The 20,964-nt window shown below is 40.0% G+C and overlaps 1 non-coding gene across 1 annotated transcript; it reads left to right on the forward strand.

The window, feature by feature from the left end:
- The first annotated feature begins 3,494 nt into the window (after positions 1-3,494).
- On the forward strand, positions 3,495-3,601 carry LOC141675689 (small nucleolar RNA R71). The gene has a single exon (XR_012556330.1). It is a non-coding gene; the product is annotated as a small nucleolar RNA R71 (small nucleolar RNA).
- The last annotated feature ends 17,363 nt before the right edge of the window (positions 3,602-20,964 follow it).

Genomic DNA, 20,964 nt, shown 5'->3' on the forward strand with positions numbered 1-20,964 from the left:
GCATTATATTGCTGACGAGATAGTTTACAATATCTGCAAACCATGGTTCTTCCTCCTGAATTGCAAACAACTGCTCATCCGGAAAAGATTCATTGATTAACGTCCTATCTTGTGAAGTAGAATCGGGATTCTCCAACCTAGAGAGATGGTCAGCTACTTGATTCTCAGTACCCTTTCTATCTTTGATCTCTAACTCAAATTCCTGAAGTAAAAGCACCCAACGAATGAGTCTCGGCTTCGAATCCTTCTTAGAAACCAGATAGCGAATAGCTGCATGATCAGTGAATACTGTTACTTTCATACCAAGCACATAAGATCGAAATTTCTCAAAGCCAAAGACTATAGCCAAAAGCTCCTTCTCAGTAGTGGTGTAGTTCAATTGGGCACCATTTAAAGTCTTACTCGCATAGTAGACCACATGGAAGAGATTTTTCTTGCGCTGTCCCAGAACTGCACCTACCGCATAATCACTCGCATCACACATCATCTCAAATGGTTCTGTCCAATCTGGTGCTGTAATGACTGGTGCCGTGATCAAACTCTCCTTGAGAGGCTCGAATGCTGCCAAACATTCATCATCAAATTTGAAAGGCACATCTTTCTCAAGCAAATTGCACAACGGCTTAGATATCTTTGAAAAGTCCTTGATGAATCACCGATAAAAACCCGCATGACCAAGAAAATTACGGATTCCTTTCACAGAATTAGGTGGGGGAAGATTTTCAATGACTCCCACCTTGGCCTTGTCCACCTCCAGACCCTTGCTAGAGACCTTATGCCCAAGGATAATGCCTTCACGCACCATAAAATGACATTTCTCCCAATTAAGCACCAAATTAGTTTCCACGCATCTTTTGAGTACGGCGCGCAGATTATTCAAACATTCATCATATGAGTGTCCAAAGACGGAGAAGTCATCCATAAACACTTCGACGTTATTTCCAATCATGTCAGAGAATATAGCCATCATACATCTCTGAAAGGTGGCCGGTGCGCCACATAACCCAAACGAAACTCTGCAAAAAGCAAATGTGCCAAATGGACAAGTGAAGGTAGTCTTTTCCTGATCCTCTGGTGCAATACAAATCTGATTATACCCGGAATAACCATCCAGAAGACAAAAATACTCATGTCCCGCCAATCTGTCAAGCATCTGATCAATAAATGGAAGAGGGAAGTGATCCTTCCTTGTGGCTTTGTTCAATTTTCTATAATCCATGTATACTCTCCATCCTGTAACTGTTCGAGTAGGGATGAGCTCATTCTTTTCATTTGCGACCACAGTGATACCTCCCTTCTTAGGTACACATTGTACGGGGCTCACCCACGAGCTGTCAGAAATAGGATAAATGATGCCTGCATCTAGCCATTTCAGAATTTCTTTCTTCACCACCTCCTTCATGATGGAATTCAGTCTTCGCTGCTGTTCCACAGTTGGCTTACTACCTTCCTCTAGCAGAATTTTATGCATACAATATGAAGGACTTATCCCCTTGATGTCTGCTATGGTCCATCCTATAGCCGATTTGAATTCTCTCAAAATCCTTAAGAGCTTGTCTTCCTCACTACCTGAAAGGTCAGATGAAATAATCACAGGTAACGTAGATGAATCACCTAAAAAAGCATACCTCAAGTGTTCAGGTAATGGCTTGAGCTCCAAGGTAGGTGCTTCCTCTATTGATGGTTTGAGCTTCCCTTCAGCGTTCTTGAGGTCAGAAGTACCAAGAGATTCAAATGGTATGTCCAGCTTTCGCTTCCAGGGAGAAGCGTTCAGATATTGTAATTGCTCATTGCTATCTTCATCATCGCTGTCAAAATCCCCCACTAAGGCCTTTTCCAATGCATCAGACATTAGCATGTGATCGAGTTCCGAAGTAACCGCAGAATCAATCACATCCAATTCTAAGCACTCCTCATCTTCTGTAGGGAATTTCATTGCCTTGAATACGTTGAAGGTCACATCCTGATCTTGGACCCGCATAGTAAGTTCCCCTTTTTGCACATCTATCAAGGTACGGCCAGTAGCCAAGAAAGGCCTCCCCAAGATTATGGGAATCTTCTTATCTTCCTCAAAATCCAGAATAACAAAATCTGCAGGAAAGAAGAGCTTATCCACCTTGACGAGCACATCCTCAACTATGCCCCTTGGGTAAGTAATGGAACGGTCAGCCAATTGTAGCGACATGTATGTGGGTTTTAGATCAGGCAGATCCAGTTTTTTAAAGATCGACAACGGCATCAGATTAATGCTTGCTCCCAAATCACAAAGGCACTTGTCAAAAGTCAGATTGCCAATGGTGCAAGGAATGGTGAAGCTTCCTGGATCTTTTAGTTTTGGTGGTAACTTTTGTTGCAGAACAGCGCTGCATTCTTCCGTGAGAGCAACGGTTTCAAGGTCATCCAGTTTCACCTTCCTTGAAAGAATAGTCTTCATAAACTTCGCATAACTAGGCATTTGTTCCAGAGCCTCAGCGAAAGGTATATTGATGTGAAGTTTCTTGAACACCTCCAGAAACTTCCCGAACTGTCTATCCAGCTTTTGTTGCTGCAATCTCTTAGGAAAAGGTGGTGGAGGATAGAGCTGTTTCTCCCCTGTATTAGCCTGAGGCAGAGTGTGTTCAACAGTAGTCTTCCTTGGTTCCGCCGCTTTCTCCTTTTGCTTAGATTCTTCATCTCTAACTTCAGCTTCGACTTCCTTTGCCTTTTCAGCATCAGCCACTTTTCCAGATCTTAAGTTAATAGCCTTGACTTGCTCTTTAGCTTCCTTCCTGCCTGGTACTTCCGTGTCACTGGGAAGAGTGCCAGGTTGACGATTGAGCACTGCATTGGCTAATTGACCGATTTGATTTTCCAAGGTCTTGATAGAAACCGCCTGACTCTTGCACAACAGCTTAAGTTCCTCAAAATCAGCACTAGTGGGTGCAGCTGTACTTCCCTGTTGAGGATATGATTGCCTTGTAGCATACTGCTGTGGTTGCTGGAATCTAGGTGGGTTAAACTGTTTACTCACTCCTTGCTGATATGGTGGCTGAATAGCATTCTGATTATTCCCCCAGCTGAAATTTGGATGATTTCTGTTGTTAGGATGATAGGTCGCTGGCACAGGCTGCTGTTGTCACTGATAATTATTCACATACTGAACAGATTCGTTTACAAGAGAACACTGATCCGTAGCATGAGAACCTGCACAAAGCTCACAAACCATAACTATTTGATTAACTCCATACGTAGCCAAAGAATCAACCTTCATTGATAGCGCTTGGAGCTGGGCTGCAATAGCGGTGGCTGCATCAACTTCCAGAATACCTGCTACCTTGCCTGACGTCATCCTCTGAGTTGGGTTTTGATGCTCATTTGTAGCCATCGTCTCGATAAGATTATACGCCTCAGTATAGCTTTTAGCCCATAAGGCACCTCCAGCTGCTGCATCGAGCATGGGCCGAGATTGGGCCCCCAAACCATTATAGAAACCAGTGATCACCATCCAATCCGGCATTCCATGATGTGGACATTTTCTCAATATTTCCTTATAGCGTTCCCAAGCCTCGCACATAGATTCTGTAGGTTGCTGCGCAAACTGAGTAAGAGCACTCCTCATAGCAGCAGTCTTTGCCATTGGATAAAACTTCACCAGAAACTTTTGCGCAAGATCTTGCCATGTAGTGATGGACCCAGCTGGTTCAGAATGTAACCAGTCTTTAGCCTTATCCCTCAGTGAGAATGGGAAAAGCCTCAACTTGATAGCCTCATCAGTCACGCCATTATACTTAAAAGTGCTGCAGATCTCGACAAAATTCCTTATGTGCATGTTGGGGTCTTCAGTTGCCGCTCCTCCAAAAGAAACAGAATTCTGCACCATCTGAATAGTGCCCGGCTTGATTTCAAAGGTGTTAGCTTGAATAGCCGGATGAAGGATGCTTGACTGAATGTCATCAATTTTAGGCCGAGAAAAATCCATAAGAGCTGGATCAGCTTGAACAATACAATCTCCCATGTTTACTGGTTCTTTCTGCTCAGTTCCTGAATCCGAATCCTCAAAATCTACCGTCTCCGGAATATCAAGAACTTCGTCTGTCTCCTCAGCTGTATCTAAAGTCCTCTTGCGAGCACGAGAACGAGTTTGCATAAACGCTTGCTAAAGTACCTGAAACACAACCAAAAAGAGTAAGTAACTACTACGTCCTAATCACTGAGTCCTAATGACCAATGATGGTAAGTACATAAACTAAACAAATACGTCGAGTCCCCGGCAACGGCGCCAAAAACTTGTTAGGGCGAAAATACGCGCTAATATTCACGCAAGTATACGCGTTCGCAAGTAATATAGAATACTTTCTAGTTCGTTCCCTCAGAGAATCAGACTAAATTATTGTCTAATTAAACTCACTCATCAATGTATGATTACTTCTCAATGTTAAGATAATAACACTTAAAATTGTTGATTAAATATTAACTATAATTAACTACTTAATTAACCACTTAACTAACACTTCAATTTATCAATAATAAAACACTCATGAGATCACAACTTCATTATTACTTCCTTCTATAGCCATTGTTATTACCTTTAGCATGTGACAGTGATGATATTAATCGAATAACACGAAACTGATAAAAGCCAACTTTCATTGTACTAATACCATTCTACCAAGCATCCACAATTAAGATAGAAGTTGAATAGTCATCAATTATGTTGAGTTCCTATATGTCTACAGAAATTGACAACACAACGATTTAAGCACAAGTTATTCATTTTTGATTACATAGAGCAAATAAAACTGTTAGAGTTACCCACTAATCATGCACAACGTACATGAACCTATGCTAGCATGGCAAGTTCTAAATCTCAAGATCCACCGTCGCTTCACAAGAGATTAACACCCTATCTTATATGTTCGCGACGCACATAAGACGAATACGCACAACCAATACTAGATATCATGCAATTATCACACACTAAAGTATTAAACAATTAACTAAAGAATTCCATAATAAATCCGTTGCAACCCCATGATCAGGATTAGCCCATAATAGAACTTATCGCCATCATGGGTTCATATGAAATCATGATAAACAAACACAAGCAAATAATAACTAAACTAATTATATTAAAACAGAGTACGTCACAAGAGTAAATAAGTCAAAGCAAGAAAACTAGCATCCAACGTTACAACGAAACAAGAATCACAAGAATATATGCTCCCTCTTCGTTGCGGTGTGCTAAATCGATCTTCTTCTTTATCTCCTTCGCTTCTTGCGTAAAACACAATCTAAAACATAATCCCCTTAATACTCTCCGTGAAAATGTCTCAAATCTACCTATATAATAGTCCCATAAAACTCAGATTACATAGAAGTTGGAAGCCAAACAGAAGTAGAAGTCTAAAATAATTTATCTTTTTCCCCGACCCTGCGTGGCCGCTCAGCATAGCTGCGCGGGCGCGCAGGTTGCTGCGCGGCCGCTCAGCATTGCTGCGCGGGCGCGCAGGCCTCTACTGGAAAAAATCCAGGTTTGCTCCGTTTCTTCGCCGTAATCTGCCCATTCCTTTCCTCTCGCAATGGTGAACACATGCCAAGGCTTATTCTTGATGATTCCTCCCCCGAAATGCAACTAATACCCTGAAATGCATAAACACTAGAAAAACGCATCAAATACACAAAATACTTGAATTCAAGACACCAATTTAAGCCATTTTAAGACGTTCTAAGTGGTATAAAATGCCACTTATCAGCAACCAAGGTCTTCTGACCAATACATTATGCGCGGAATCCTGATCCAGCACTTTGAAGTCTATCATTTGAGTAACTGACAAAGCTCCTTCCCCGAGCGTGACGGGAAGCCTGACCGAACCCATAACTCTCATTGCTTCCCCAGTAAAGCCATAGACGTGCGCATCTTCAAAATACATATCGCTATCCGGGAAACCCAGTTTTTTGTAAGTGTTGTAGTACAAGATGTTCGTAGAACTCCCATTATCCAAGAAGACTCGATGTACATTCATTTCCCCAATAAGCATGGTAATCACCAGCGCATCATTTTGGGGATGATGTACCCACCTTGATTCTTTTTCCTTTAACGTAATATCAGCGGACTCTCCCTTAAAGCTCTTCGGAGGTCTGTCTTCCAAGCTATGAATGTTGGTGAACGGCGGATGTCGCGCCTCTCTCGCGTTTCTTTCCAATGCTCGATTACTATCCCCAACAAAAGGGTGACCTCCAAAAATCGCCCTGATACTGCCAGCCCTCTGAAACTTAACTTCTGCTGTTTTTTCAACATCTTCCGCCCGCGGGGGCTGTCTTTCATCCTTACCCTTGTCATCGATTCCCCTGCATCGCTTCACCTTGTCAATCCATTCTCCCAGATATCCAACTTTGATCAATTCCTCAATTTCATCTCTCAGGTGATGACACTCATGGGTGTCATGGCCGGTAGACTCGTGGTAGTCACAGTACTTCTTTTTGTCTCTGCTCTGCCATGAAGTTAGACGTTCGGGTTTCTTGAAGATTCCTCTATCCTTATTTACCTCAAAGATATGATCAATGGACGCCGCCAGCGGCGTATAATTGCTGACCCTCCTCTCGTAGTTCGATGGCGGGCTCCATTCTCTCCGCGTGTTCACGGTGTTTACTCTATTGGGGCTTCTGGCATTCTGCCGAAAATCTGGGCTCAAGGATCTATCCCTTCTCTTGGATCGCCCCTTGGAGTTATGTGTGTTGTCATTCTTTTTTGTTTCTGCAAGCGACTGTTCAATTGCTTTGAATGATTCCGTCTGCGCAAGCACATCAGCTAGTGACACAGGGTTTCCCTTGCAGGTGCTTCCAGAAATCCGTTCCCACATGCAGTCCAGCTATAAGAAGTATTTTTAGTGTCTCATCAGTTGCACCCCTCACCAAAGTGGATTCTGCATTAAACCTTTTGAAGTATGAGGTTAAACTTTCTCCTTCCTTCTGTTTTACATTAGCCAGTGTGGTAACAGGTGGTGTGTACTTCACTGCGGCTTAAAATTGAGTCAAAAATAAAGTTTTCATCTGCTCCCAGGATGTGATCACACCTGGACCAAGTTTTTGAACCAGTGCTGAGCGCCTTCTCTAAAAGTGGCCGCCAGGAGACGGCATCGAGCCAAATCAGGTACTTGATATACATCCATTTCAATATTAAAGCGCCCCAGGAATTCCACGGGATCAGAGTTCCCATTAAAACGCAAGTCATTGGTCGTGTTCCTGTATCCTGCAGGCAATTACGCCTCCCTCACAACAGCAGCAAAAGGGGAAGGAGCCTGCACAGTTGCTGTCACCCTTCCTCCCTCAAGATGGTTGAGCAATCTCTTCAGATCGTTCACGTTAAACGTCCCTATTCCCAGAATGGTTTGAACATTAAGATGTTGGGGTTGCTCAGCGACATGCTGCAATTCCCCTTGATTACCCCCCGGGTGTGGCGGTGGATCTCGCCGCCCCTCGCCCTGAGGCTGCGACTGTGGCATGTTACCATCTCGGTTTTGAACATTTTCCCGAATGCGAGGTTTTTCTTGATCGCGTTGCAGAATTTCATCGTTATTTTGCATTCTTACTTGAATTCGCCCGCCGTCCCGGTCATGAGAACGCGCCCTGGACTCATTACCAGTAGCACTGTGGGAAGCTACGGGAATAACGGCAGGGGCTTCTCCAGCGGAGGGTGCTCCACCTCTCCTACCATTGAAGAGTGCTCTTCCGTGTTGGTATCCCAACCTTCCTCGCCCATTCCTCTGATATCCTTGGTAGTAATTCCCGGGCCTTCCTCGCGGAGGGGCACGCTCGTGCTCGCGGTGCCGCTCCCTGTCATCCCTTTGGAATGCAGGGGGCACACGCGTTTGGTCACGGGGCCTCGCTTCTCCGGCGTTTCCTTCCCTTTGCCATTCTACCAGCAACATCCTCAAATCGTCGTCTTCCAACCTTATGCCAAGCCTCCTTTTCAAGGTTGAAAGATCCCTTCCTTCCTCATCTTGATTTTGAGTGTTTTCCGCACGACGACGCTCGTCCATCGTATGCCCAGACTTATGTGGGTGTGGCACCACCTGGGTACCAAGGCGAGGCATTTCCCTACCATCAGTGTCCTCATCAGCAAGCTCCACAATAGGCCTGACATCATCATAATATTCCCAGCGCCACGGAGTGATTCGCGGGTTTTCCCCGCTGCCCTGGGTATCTCCTTCAACTACAGGGGCTTTCCCCAAGGCATGACCGTGACGGGGAAAACGACGACCTCTCCTCGTCCTCCGACGCTCCACCATGTTCAGTCTTGAGTGAAAACTGTTAAGAGTATCCCCCATGCGATACAACTGCTCCAAGATATCAGCGTTGCTGATGAGAACTGGGGGTCTCCCCCCCACATCCGGAGCTCTCGGTGGATCCGCCATGTTTTTGGGAACGTAAGGTTCATGGCGAGTGTAGCGTCTCCTGCCTTCTCCTTCAGATCTGCTGTCACTTCCATCATAAGAACTCCCATCATGATTATAAGACATCTTTTCCTCGTAAGATTACGACCTTAATTAGCTCCCCTCCTTCTAGCACCAATTTGTTGACGGAGGAATCTGGTAATAACAAAGATTGAGGTTTCTCGCCGGAACTAAGATATGTGATGGTGGTTCTTTGCCGAAAAATCATGCGGTGTGTGGTGGTTTATGGTTGTTTTAGGCTGAGATTGATCAGAGTAAGTGGTTGCTCTCTTATCAGCTCTCAACTTCTTACCCTCTCAATGTGCCTAGTACCCTTTATATAGGGATCAAGCCTAACGTAGTTCTCGTAGAACAAGAAATCTAATGGACTTAGACTTCTTATTCCTAGGTCCAGTAGAAGCCCATCCAAAGTCCGTCTTCCGCTAGCTTTAGGAATGTCCAACTATGAGGCCCAACCACGAAGGCTCAAGGCTCGTCCGTAATTGCAGGACTTCACGGATAGTGCATCTCCCTGCGCAAGGATAACATTCCGCTACAGCTATTTCCCTTGATGTACGGACGCAGGTATAACCACGGTTCACCCCAAATGTCGGATGCGTCCCTGTCCCCCGAATGAGGATAACCCACCAGATAACAGGACAGGTGATCCCAAGCTCTTGGGTGCAAAGTGCAGGATGACTCCAAAGTTCTCCAACGAGGACACCCGTTGAATACAAGAATAGAGTTCCCAAAGCACACACCAAAGTTAACCCCGCATCCCCAACGAGGACACCCGTTGAATACAGGAGGAGACCTTCAATCATCAGGCATACCCCTGTGTTAGGTCCCAATATGTTTGTAGAAGGGGGGGTTGAATACAAACTATACCGTTTAATCGAATAAAATGCGGAATAAAAATTGAAACAAAATTCAAGTTAAATAAAACTTTTATTAAACTTGAAATGTGTTACAACAACGGTATCTGTTACAAGGAATTAATCTCAAATTAATTATCACAAATTTAGAATAAATTCGACATGAACTTTTTCTATTTTTGCAATAATTAGAATCAAATGCTAAAAGCGATTTGAGATTAAGTTCTAGGGATTTTGATCCGCTAGATAGTTACACAAGAACAACAAAAGAATTTCTAGTGGATTGGATTTAACAATAACTGCTAGAAATAAATGCTCTGAGAATTTTATAATAATTTATCTGCTTCTGTTTGTTTTGTGTTCTTCAGTGGTTGGTTGTGTATTCAATTGTGTTGACAAAATGATCTGCTTCTGTTTGTTTAAGTAAACAGATCACTCGAATTGAATCAGCATGACATTCGGCAAGACAATCCAAAATGAACTAGCAAGACTATCCAAAATGAACTAGCAAGACAATCCTTTGAACTGGTAGAACTTTCGGTAGGATAATTACTTGACTTGGAAAGACTATCGGTAGGACAATAGAATGACTTGGTAGAACTATCCAGAAAGACTTGGTAGGACTTTCGGTATGACAATCCAATTGTCATACCAATTCAAATTTATTTTGCTGATTTTCTTTTTGAATATAAATTCAAAATCATTTCTGAAAAATGCATAATATTAATTCAGAATTAATTAACCAATTAATTCAATTAATCAATAAATTAATCTTTGCATATTTAATTTATTTTCTTAATTAATTTAAATGACTTAATTAATTAATAGAGAATTAATACTATTCTTGAACAACAACCACTCTTCTGACAATCTTCTAAAAATCACTGAATCCATTTCACCACTTGAATGTTGACACTCGATGTACTGTCTGGTTCATGAATGACTAACTTCTATGATGTTTCTCCAAGTCTTGATTTTCTTCAGATTAAATTCCTGTAATTAATTGATACCCTGACGAGATCTCTGTCACTTGGTTAAATCTACAATCTTGATTTATATCACTGAGGCTTGATCAATTACTTGAGCTTCTTCCAGTGAATCTTCAAGTCTGTAGATGAACAATGTTTCTTAACCCTTTGACAGATGTTACTTTGTGAGATCTCTCCGATGATAGATCCACTATTTACTTATTACATTCTTATTTGAGTTGAGTTAAATCCTCGAATAAACAAATAGGCTTAACATATGCCTTTCAATCTCCCCCTATTTGTTTGTTAGACAATAACAACAAATACCTAGAGGATAACTCAACTAACAAATAAGAAAAAGATATAAACAGTAATGCAAAGTAAATAGCAGAAAAGTTCTGGATTATATTTAACATTTTCCAGATTCCAAAAGAAATTTACAAGTGAATACAAGATAGATGTTCCTCTAGCCTGAACATATAACTACATTAGTCTATCTTGATTCATAAAGCTCTAATCATATTACATTGAGTTTTAAGCTAATTGACTTCAGTTGTCTTCTCTTCTGACTTCACCTTCTTCTAAATCTTGAAGCAACTCCTTGTCAAAGACACGATCCTTTTCTAAAGTGAAGCTTGCTGGTCTGACTGGTTGAACTCCAATTGACTTCAGCTTATTCTTGAACTGATTGTACCTTTTAATATTCTTTTCACAATAAGCTTGAATCAAAGCAGCAACTTGAGTCTTCAACATGGATGAGTATCCAGCAATTCTTAAATGATGTTCCATCCAGACCAGATGCTTAGCTGAGTAGTCTTTAAGAGATTGTGCATCTAGCTGACAGATTTGAAGACAATCAGACTTAAAGAATCTCACCTGATGAGGATTGTTGACCACTTGAGGACTAGCCCTGCTGGCAAACTCTTTAAGCCTTTCTCGAAGAACTTCATTCAATTCTGAGCTTCTTTTTACTTTGTTGAGAAGAACCCAAATCTCTGACTGTTAGATATATTTGATAATGTCATGGCTAATATAATTTGTGTTTAGATTTCAGATCTTACTTAACAGGACAAATCAGTACTTAACTGTTGATCAGTACTTATACTGGAAGTCAGGACTTAAGGATATCAGTACTTATATTATCAGGAGATAATTATCAGAAGTTAGATATCAGAACTTAAGTGCTGAAGGATGATCAGAGAAGGACAGTAGCTGATTAAAGGAAAGAAGATCGAGATAAACATAAGAAGAGATATGCATGAAGAAGGAATTCCGTGAAGAATGGAATACTTGGAAGAAAAGATATCTGATTGATATATTTTAGGAAGCAGAATTATATTCCATATCAATTAGCAATTATCTTGTAACTGTGTAGTATATAAACACAGACATAGGGTTTACACTATAAGTGTTATCATATATTCGAGAAGTTTATTCATTATAACCCTAGCAGCTCTCGTGATATTTGTTCATCACTGAGAGGTAACGGTTCCATACTGTAACAGAGTTTATTGTTTCAATAAAGTTTGTTTTCTGTTACTTAATATATTAAAGTTGGATTTGATTGTATTATACACTGTATTCACCCCCTCTACAGTGTGTGTGACCTAACAAGTGGTATCAGAGCTTATCTGTTAATACACATACAGCTAAAGATCCAAACACAATCATGTCTGACACAGAAACTCCAACTAAGCCTACCAAAACTGAAGAACCTCCAAAGCCACAAATTCAAAGTCGGTATGAGACTATCAGGGTTCCCATACTGAGACCATCTGAATATCCCATATGGAAGGTAAGGATGACCATGTTCCTGGAAGCAACAGATCCAGAATACCTTGATAGAATCAAGGAAGGGCCTCACAAACCAACCAAGCTCGCTGTTGCAGTTGCAGGTGAAGCAGCAAAGACCGTACCAAAGGAGAAGAGTGATTATACTGTTGAAGATATAACATCAATTGCTAAGGATGCCAAGGTACGACACTTACTGCATAGTGCCATTGATAATGTAATGTCAAACAGGGTAATCAACTGCAAGACTGCTAAGGAGATATGGGATGCTCTGGAAACAAGGTGTCAGGGAACTGACACAATTAAGAAGAATAGGAAGACAATACTCACTCAAGAGTATGAACACTTTGACTCAAAGACTAATGAGTCATTGAATGATTTATATGATAGATTTGTCAAACTTTTGAATGATTTGTCATTGATTAATAAAGAGTATGATCTTGAAGATTCAAACCTTAAGTTCCTGTTAGCTCTTCCTGAATGCTGGGATTTGAAGGCAACGACAATAAGAGACAACTACAATCTTGATGAAACAACTCTTGACGAAATTTATGGAATGCTCAAGACTCATGAGCTTGAGAGGGAACAAAGAAGCAAGAGGAAAGGAGGAAAGTCAAGGACAGTTGCTCTTAAGGCTGAAGAAGAATTCCCCAAAGCAGCTTCCTCAAGGAAAGACAAGGGTAAAGCTCTTGTCATAAAGTCTGAAACTGAGTCATCAAGTTCTGAAAGTGATGATGACTCAGATTCTGAAAGCTTGCCTGAGACTGATGCTGATGAGGAGATGATGAAACTGTGTGCTCTTATGGTGAAAGGAATCACAAAGATTGCATACAGGAAGTTCAGGAAGGGAAAGAAGTTTTCCAGGAAAGGCATAAGTTCTGATAAGAAGAATTTCAGAAGATCTGAAGGCAGAGGAGGAAAGTCTGACAGAGGAGATTACACCAATGTTAAATGCTATAACTGTGGTGAGAAAGGCCACATATCTCCTGATTGCAAGAAGTTAAAGGGTGACAAAGGCAAGGCTCTTGTCACAAAGCAGAAAAGCTGGACAGACACCTCAGACTCTGAAAGTGAGGAAAACTATGCATTGATGGCAAATGCTGATAAAGAAAGTGCTGAGAGCAGTTCTGAAGCTGCTGAAACAAAGGGCAACAGACTTTGTGGAGAAAGCTGGCCCAAGTGTTTCTTATGGAGATGACAATATTGGAAAAACATTGGGATATGGCAATATCAATCTTGGAAATGTCATAATTAAAGAAGTAGCTCTGGTCTCAGGACTTAAACACAACCTACTGAGTATAAGTCAAATATGTGACAGAGGTTATCATGTTAATTTCTTTGAAGAACACTGTGAAATTGTGAGTAAATCTAAAGGCAAAGCTGTTCTGAAAGGATACAGGCGTGGTAACATTTATGAAGCTAAGCTTTCAACAAGTACTGATGGTTCTTCAATCTGTCTGATGAGTAGAGCATCAATTGAAGAAAGCTGGAATTGGCATAAGAAACTCTCTCATTTAAATTTCAACAATATAAATGAACTGGTCAAGAAAAATCTTGTGAGAGGACTGCCAAAGTCAGTATTTGCTTCTGATGGTCTTTGTGATTCCTGTCAGAAGGCCAAACAAAGAAAATCTTCATTCAAGAGCAAGACTGAATCATCAATTCTTGAGCCTTATCATCTACTACATGTTGATCTATTTGGTCCAGTAAATGTCATGTCTATTGCAAAGAAGAAGTATGCGTTGGTCATAGTGGATGAGTTCACCAGATACACATGGGTGTATTTCTTGCACACAAAAAGTGAAACTGCATCTATCTTGATTGATCATGTCAAACATCTGGATAAAATGGTCAAAGATTCTGTGAAAATTTTAAGGAGTGATAATGGCACTGAGTTCAAGAATTTGATAATGGAAGAGTTCTGCAAAAACCATGGAATAAAGCAGGAATTTTCTGCTCTTGGAACTCCACAGCAAAATGGAGTTGTTGAAAGGAAGAATAGAACTCTCATTGAAGCTGCACGTACAATGCTTGAAGAAGCAAAGCTTCCAACCTATTTCTGGGCTGAAGCTGTGCAGACTGCTTGTTTTACTCAAAATGCAACACTCATTAACAAGCATGGAAAAACACCATATGAAATGGTGAAGAAAAAGAAGCCAAATCTGAAATACTTTCATGTATTTGGATGCAAGTGTTTTGTTCTCAAGACTCATCCTGAACAGCTATCAAAGTTTGATCTAAAAGCTGATGAAGGAATCTTTGTTGGATATCCACTTTCCACAAAAGCCTTCAGAGTCTATAATTTGAGAACAAAAGTGGTCATGGAATCTATCAATGTCTCTTTTGATGACAAGAAGATTTCTGGTCTTGAAGATTTCATTGACCATGATCAGCTGAGATTTGAAAATGAAGACTCAAATTCTGATACTGAAAATACTGACAGTCTAAGTCCTGATACTGTAAACTCTGATGGATTAAACTCTGATGTTATTGAAACTGTGGTGACTACGTCAAAGGAAGATGCACCTATGCAGGGGGAGCATACTCAAGATCCTACCACATCTCAAGAAACATCAGAACATGCATCTGGCTCTTAAAGTTCTGATAAGCCAAGTTCTGATAGTGCTGAAAATCTAAATACTGAAGAATCCAACTCAGAGAGCATATTTTCAGGGGGAGCATCAGAAAATGAAAATGAAGACAGCATGGATCATGAGGGAGCATCCAGTTCTAGAGAAAACCTTCCATCTGCAAGGAAGTGGACAAAATCACATACACCTGATTTGATAATTGGAAATCCTGATGCAGGTGTCAGAACTAGAACAGGTACTTCAAATGAATGTGTCTATAATTCTTTTCTCTCTCATACTGAGCCAAAGAAAGTGGAAGAAGCTCTTCAAGATGCTGATTGGGTGCAAGCAATGCAGGAAGAGTTAAATGAATTTCAAAGAAACAAAGTGTGGACCCTAGTGCCAAGACCAAAGAATAGATCTGTTGTTGGTATAAAGTGGGTATTCAGAAACAAAACTGACAGTGATGGCATAATTACAAGGAATAAGGAAAGGCTGGTTGCAAAAGGATATTCTCAACAGGAGATAATTGATTATGATGAAATATTTGCACCAGTTGCAAGGTTAGAAGCCATAAGGATATTTTTGGCTTATGCTGCTCACAAAAATTTTACTGTCTTTCAAATGGATGTGAAAAGTGCTTTTCTTAATGGAGAATTGGAGGAGGAGGTATATGTTGAACAACCTCCAGGCTTTGTAGATACCAAACATCCAGATTATGTCTACAAGCTTGATAAAGCACTTTATGGACTTAAGCAAGCTCCTAGAGCATGGTATGAGACTTTAGCTCAGTTTCTTCTGGAAAGTGGATTCAACAGAGGAACAATAGAGAAAACACTGTTCTACCTCAACATGGAAAGGACTTACTTCTGGTCCAGATTTATGTTGATGATATCATTTTTGGGTCTATAAATGACAAACTTTGCAAGAAGTTTGCCAAACTAATGCAGTCAAGATATCAGATGAGTATGATGGGGGAACTTAGCTATTTTCTGGGCCTTCAAGTCAAGCAGAATGAAGAAGGCACTTTTATTTGTCAAACCAAGTACACCAGAAACTTGCTGAAGAAATTTGGAATGCAAGATTGTTCAAGTGCATCCACTCCAATGGCCACTGCAACAAAACTGGATACGGATACCGGTAAATCAGTTGATATTACTGACTAAAGAGGTATGATTGGCTCTCTACTCTATCTAACTGCTAGTAGACCTGATATCATGTATGCTACCTGTCTTTGTGCAAGATTTCAAGCAGATCCAAGAGAACCTCACTTAACAGCTGTGAAAAGAATCTTTAAGTATCTTAAAGAAACAGCTGCTCTGGGATTATGGTATCCTAGAGAATCAGATTTTAAACTAATAGGTTACTCAGATGCAGATTTTGCAGGTTGCAAAATTGACAGGAAAAGCACAAGTGGAAGCTGCCAATTTCTTGGAGGCAGATTGGTTTCTTGGTACAGCAAGAAACAAAAGTCAATTTCCACATCAACTGCAGAAGCAGAGTATATTGCTGCAGGAAGCTGTTGTGCACAGATTCTTTGGATAAAGAATCAGTTACTGGATTATGGGTTAACATATTTCAAAATCCCTATTTACTGTGATAATCAAAGTGCTATTGCTATGACAGGTAATCCAGTTCAACACTCTATGACAAAGCACATCAGCATCAGGTACCACTTCATAAGGGAACATGTGGATGAAGGTACAGTGGAATTGCACTTTGTTCCTACAGATCAACAACTAGCAGATATCTTCACAAAACCACTATGTGAAGCCACTTTTACGAGATTGGTAAATGAACTTGGAATGGTTTCAGGTTCTTTTTCTAAATCTGTCTAGTTTTGTTCTGATGCATCAGACTTTATGATCAGTATTTACAGAATGTAATCTCTTTGTTTATTCTGTGATTAATTGAAATATGCATTTAAGTACTGATTGTTGTCTGATATATGTTTCTAAACTCTGATAAGTGATATATCTGTTCAAGTAACTATTCAATCCTATGAGGATAACTGTACTAGATACTGACCTAGTAGTCTTCAATAAATAAATGATTCCATGTAAGAAGTAATTATTTCAGTGGAAATCTTAATGACACTAGCAAATTCTGATAATTGAGCTTAGTTGAGTTTACTTTGTTTATCTTATTACTAAGTCACAAATTAGAATAATGCTACTCATCTGTTAAGTTCTGATACTAGTAAAACTGCTGAATGTACTAAGTTTTGATAAACCTCACTTATCAAAAGAAAAAGCAAAAAGATCAAAGAATAAAATCAGGTACTCCTTTGAGATCTAGAGTAAAAATGTGGAAGGGACGACCCAAGTGCATTGCTGGTATTAAGTAAATATGCATTAGAAAAGCAAAATATTTTCTTGGTGACTTTTCACACTTATGATTACTGGAGAAATACTCTGATAATAGCATAAATTCTGATAAGCAGTCGTGACTCTATTACACTGAGAAACCACTGTAAAATAGAATTTCAAAAGATGCATAAAATTAGCACAAAACAGTTGAGGTGGACTCAAGCATGAACTCATTCATCAGTAGGTTTCAGGACAATGACAGCTCTTTAGCAAAAATTTTATTATGCCTTATTTCTAAGATGTACTGAAGTGAATCAGACTTTACTCTTTGTCTGTTATTTAGCTTAATGCATACACTAATCACTCCATCTGAATGATGAAAATTTTTGTGGAGGTCTATGTTATTTTAGATAAACAGTCATTGTGTCATTATTGCACAAATTCTGAGGACAAGCTCTGGTTGCATATTTTGATGATTAAGTTCTGAAGAGTATAACTCAGAACTTGTATGAGGACTTACTAAGATAGGCATTCCTTTTTCGAGTTAAAAAATTATGTTCTGATGACTGTTAAGTTCTGATATAAGTCTAAGTTCTGGTATTACAGTCTAATGTTTTACTTGACTTATATGTGAATAAAATTTGATAACAGTCTCAGTTAATATTTGAATATGTTGAAGTGGAAGATTAATAGTCACTATGGTTAGGGTTAATGGTATTTGTACTTGAACAGTCCACTGTTACTTGTTTCTTGTGTGCTTTAAACCATGTTTCCTCTTTCCAATGAATGTTATTCTTTTTCAAAGTCTAGGGAGACGAGGTAGAATTAATTCTACCTGTCAGCATTAAAAACTTTTACGTCTCCTGGCATTCTCTTGCCTATATAAGCAGCCACTTCACATCAGCCTTCCCATCAAATTCTTTCTCACACACTTACCTTCATACTTTTTCTTTCAAAACCACAATGGTCAGTTACAACATGTTTTTGATCTACCAAAACTTCAATATGGAGCTAAGCTGTGCCGACTGGCAACAAGAATGGCATGTCACAGCCATTCCTGAGGAGATATGGGACTCTGTCCCACAGGAGGTACTGACCCACCTCCTGTTCTTCTATATGGATTACCATCGCCATCTGGAGCGATTGGAGGAGGAAAGAATGGCAGCTCTCCGCCAGCAAGAGCGAATCATCAGACTCGCCATTCTTTTTGTCGAGAGTAGGAAAAAGAAGAAATGATTTAATCTTGTCTTCTTCCTGTTTTTCTTCATCATCAGCTTTGTCAGGCTTCTTAGCTAGGACTAAAGCTGTTGATGTTAGGTTTCGTAGCTTAGGGAAATCTTGTATAAGTACTGATGTAATTTCCATTTCATAAATGTATTCTCTTGATATATTAATGAAATTTGTTTTTGCTTCAAGATTTTGTCTCTAAGATATTTGGTAATACATTAATAAATCCTGATTGATATTCTGATGACCATATAAATTCTGTTTTAATTTAAGTTCTGATTTTTTTTATCAGCACTTACTCATCTAATTTATCTTGGTCATTTTTATGTGATTTACTTTCAGAATATTAATGATGCAGTGAAAAATAATTAACTCAGCAGGAACGGTTTCAATTTTGAATTAAAACTGTTTCACCTTGATTAATGGAATATCTGGATAAGTGGAATGGTTTTTCCTTGAAAACAGGCAACTGGGTAAGTAATGATTCCTGTTTTCTCGAGCCCAGTAACTATCCGTTATTACTGCCTGTCTGACAGGTGTCCAACGGTAACATTTTTTTGAGTATAAGTACGACAGAGAAAGGATTTCTTTAATCTTTTATTTCCTTCATACTTTTTCTCTCTACTTGCTTTTACTCTCTCTTTCTCTCACGTTGGTTTTTCATACAGACATTTTATTAAACACCTAACAGGCACTTTTAAATCTTAATTTTTCACATGGCACCTAAGGATTCAATCATTGATGGAGCTAAGTTTGTTCCAAACAACTATGCTGCAATTCTTGATCATGCTGAAGCTCCATCTGAATTGCATTTTGTGCAAGATCTTCTTGCACACAGTGAGATTGGGTATGCATTAACTCAGCCTGAAGTCTTTTCGAGTCAACAAGTTCTGACGTTTTGGTAGACTGGGCACTTTGATGATGGTGGTAAACATGGCACTCCCAGTATTGTTTTTAAAGTGGGTGATTCATCTTATGCAGTCACTCCTGGTACAATACGCAAAGCTCTACATCTCCCAGAAAATTGTACTTTTTCAACTCCAGAGGAATCAGCACTTCAGGAGTTAATGGCTGATTTGGGATATGAAAAGAGTTTGGCAAAGCTTGGGCAGTTAAAAAGGGCTAATATCAGAAGAGAATGGAGTTTCTTCTTTGACTGCATCACCAAAGCTTTTGGGAACAAATGTTCGAATTTTGATGCTATCCCAATTCTGAGTCAGCACATAGGACTGTTCAACCCTCATCCTCCAAGCTAAAGAGGACAAAAACTATTCCTCAAATACCTCAAAAGAGGAGGAGGACTGTACTGAGAGATGAATCTGATACTGAGGAACAGGTTCCTTCTTCAGAACCTGTTGTAGGTGAAGCTGAGAAAGTGACTTCTCAGAAGGATTCTGGAATTGGGGGATCTAGGCTTCTCAAACGGCTTAGAAGAATGACAGTTCCTGAAACTCCCAAGGACTCTAAATCAATAAAGAGATACAAGAAACAGAGGGCAAAAAGGCCAGTTTCAGATGATGAAGAGGAAGCAGCTAAGGAAGGGGATCAGGAATCTCTGATCTCACAAGACAAGGAATTTGCACCAGTCACTTCTTTTCCATCAACTCCATCTCAGGAAGCTGTTTCTGAAAAGGCTAACACACCTTCTGTGTCTTCTGTTGATCCAGGCACAAGTGCTGATATTGATGTTCAAAACTTGGTTGTGCCTGCAGTAATTCTCTTAGAAGCTCCAACAGCAAATAATCCTTCCACAACACCTGTTACTGATGCTGTTCAAATTCCAGAGTTATCAACAACACCTTCTCTGCATCAAGATGCTGATGATCAGAATTTGGGTGAGCATCAGGATATGGCTGTTGATCAGAACTTAGAACAAGAACAGAATTAGAGGATGCTGAAGCCTCTATTGCTACTCACACTGTTGTCTTATCAGAAGATATTGATTCTTTAAGTTCTGATGTTGCAAATGCTGGCAATACTGGTGATGCTGCTCCAACTGTAGATGCTGATGAAGCAGGTCCTTCAGGACATACTCCTCAACAGACTCTTCCTAAGTCTGAACTGGTTGAGAAGTTTGTTACCGGAAAAGCACCAGTACCTTGGAGGGAAACTCCTGCAGGTCAGGAGTGGACTAAGGAATGGAACTCAGTTTCATGTGTTCCAACTGAAAAGCATCTTGCTGAGCACTTGACTAAAGCTGATGAAATGTTAAATTCTGATGATTTTAAAACCCAGCTTAGAGTCACTGCATTGAGTACTAAACATCTACAAGGTCTTCATTCAACTACTCATGCAGAGTTACACAAGATTCAGGAGAACTTTATCAAACAGGAACAAGTTTGGAAAATTGATAAGAAAAAGTTCTTCCAACCTACCATTGACAGGATTGCTTATATTGAGAAGACTCAAGATCATCAATAAGCTCAGATTGATGAAATTCTGAAAAATCAAGCTTCTCAGCAATCACAACTAACTGAAATCCAATCCTCAGTGGAATTGCTTATCTCTCTTCTACTACCTGCTGATGCCAAAAAGGGGGAGAAAGTGATTAAGTCCAAATGCAAGACTGACAAGACACTGACAGGAAAGGATAATGAAAAAGATGATCAAGGAAGCTCTGGAATGGGTAGAGGTCATAGTCAAGGTAGAGGATTCACATCAAGACAAGCTAGTCACAGGACAAGTTCTGATACTGGGAAAAAAATAAGTTCTGCTGCTGGTAAAAGGATAAGTTCTGATGAACTTTTAGATCTTGATGAGGAAATGTCAAGACAGTTATTTCTTCAGGAAAATCCAGGAATGGACTTGGAAAG

Source organism: Apium graveolens, chromosome 7 (genome assembly GCF_009905375.1).
Source record: "Apium graveolens cultivar Ventura chromosome 7, ASM990537v1, whole genome shotgun sequence".
Classification (NCBI taxonomy): Eukaryota; Viridiplantae; Streptophyta; class Magnoliopsida; order Apiales; family Apiaceae; genus Apium; species Apium graveolens.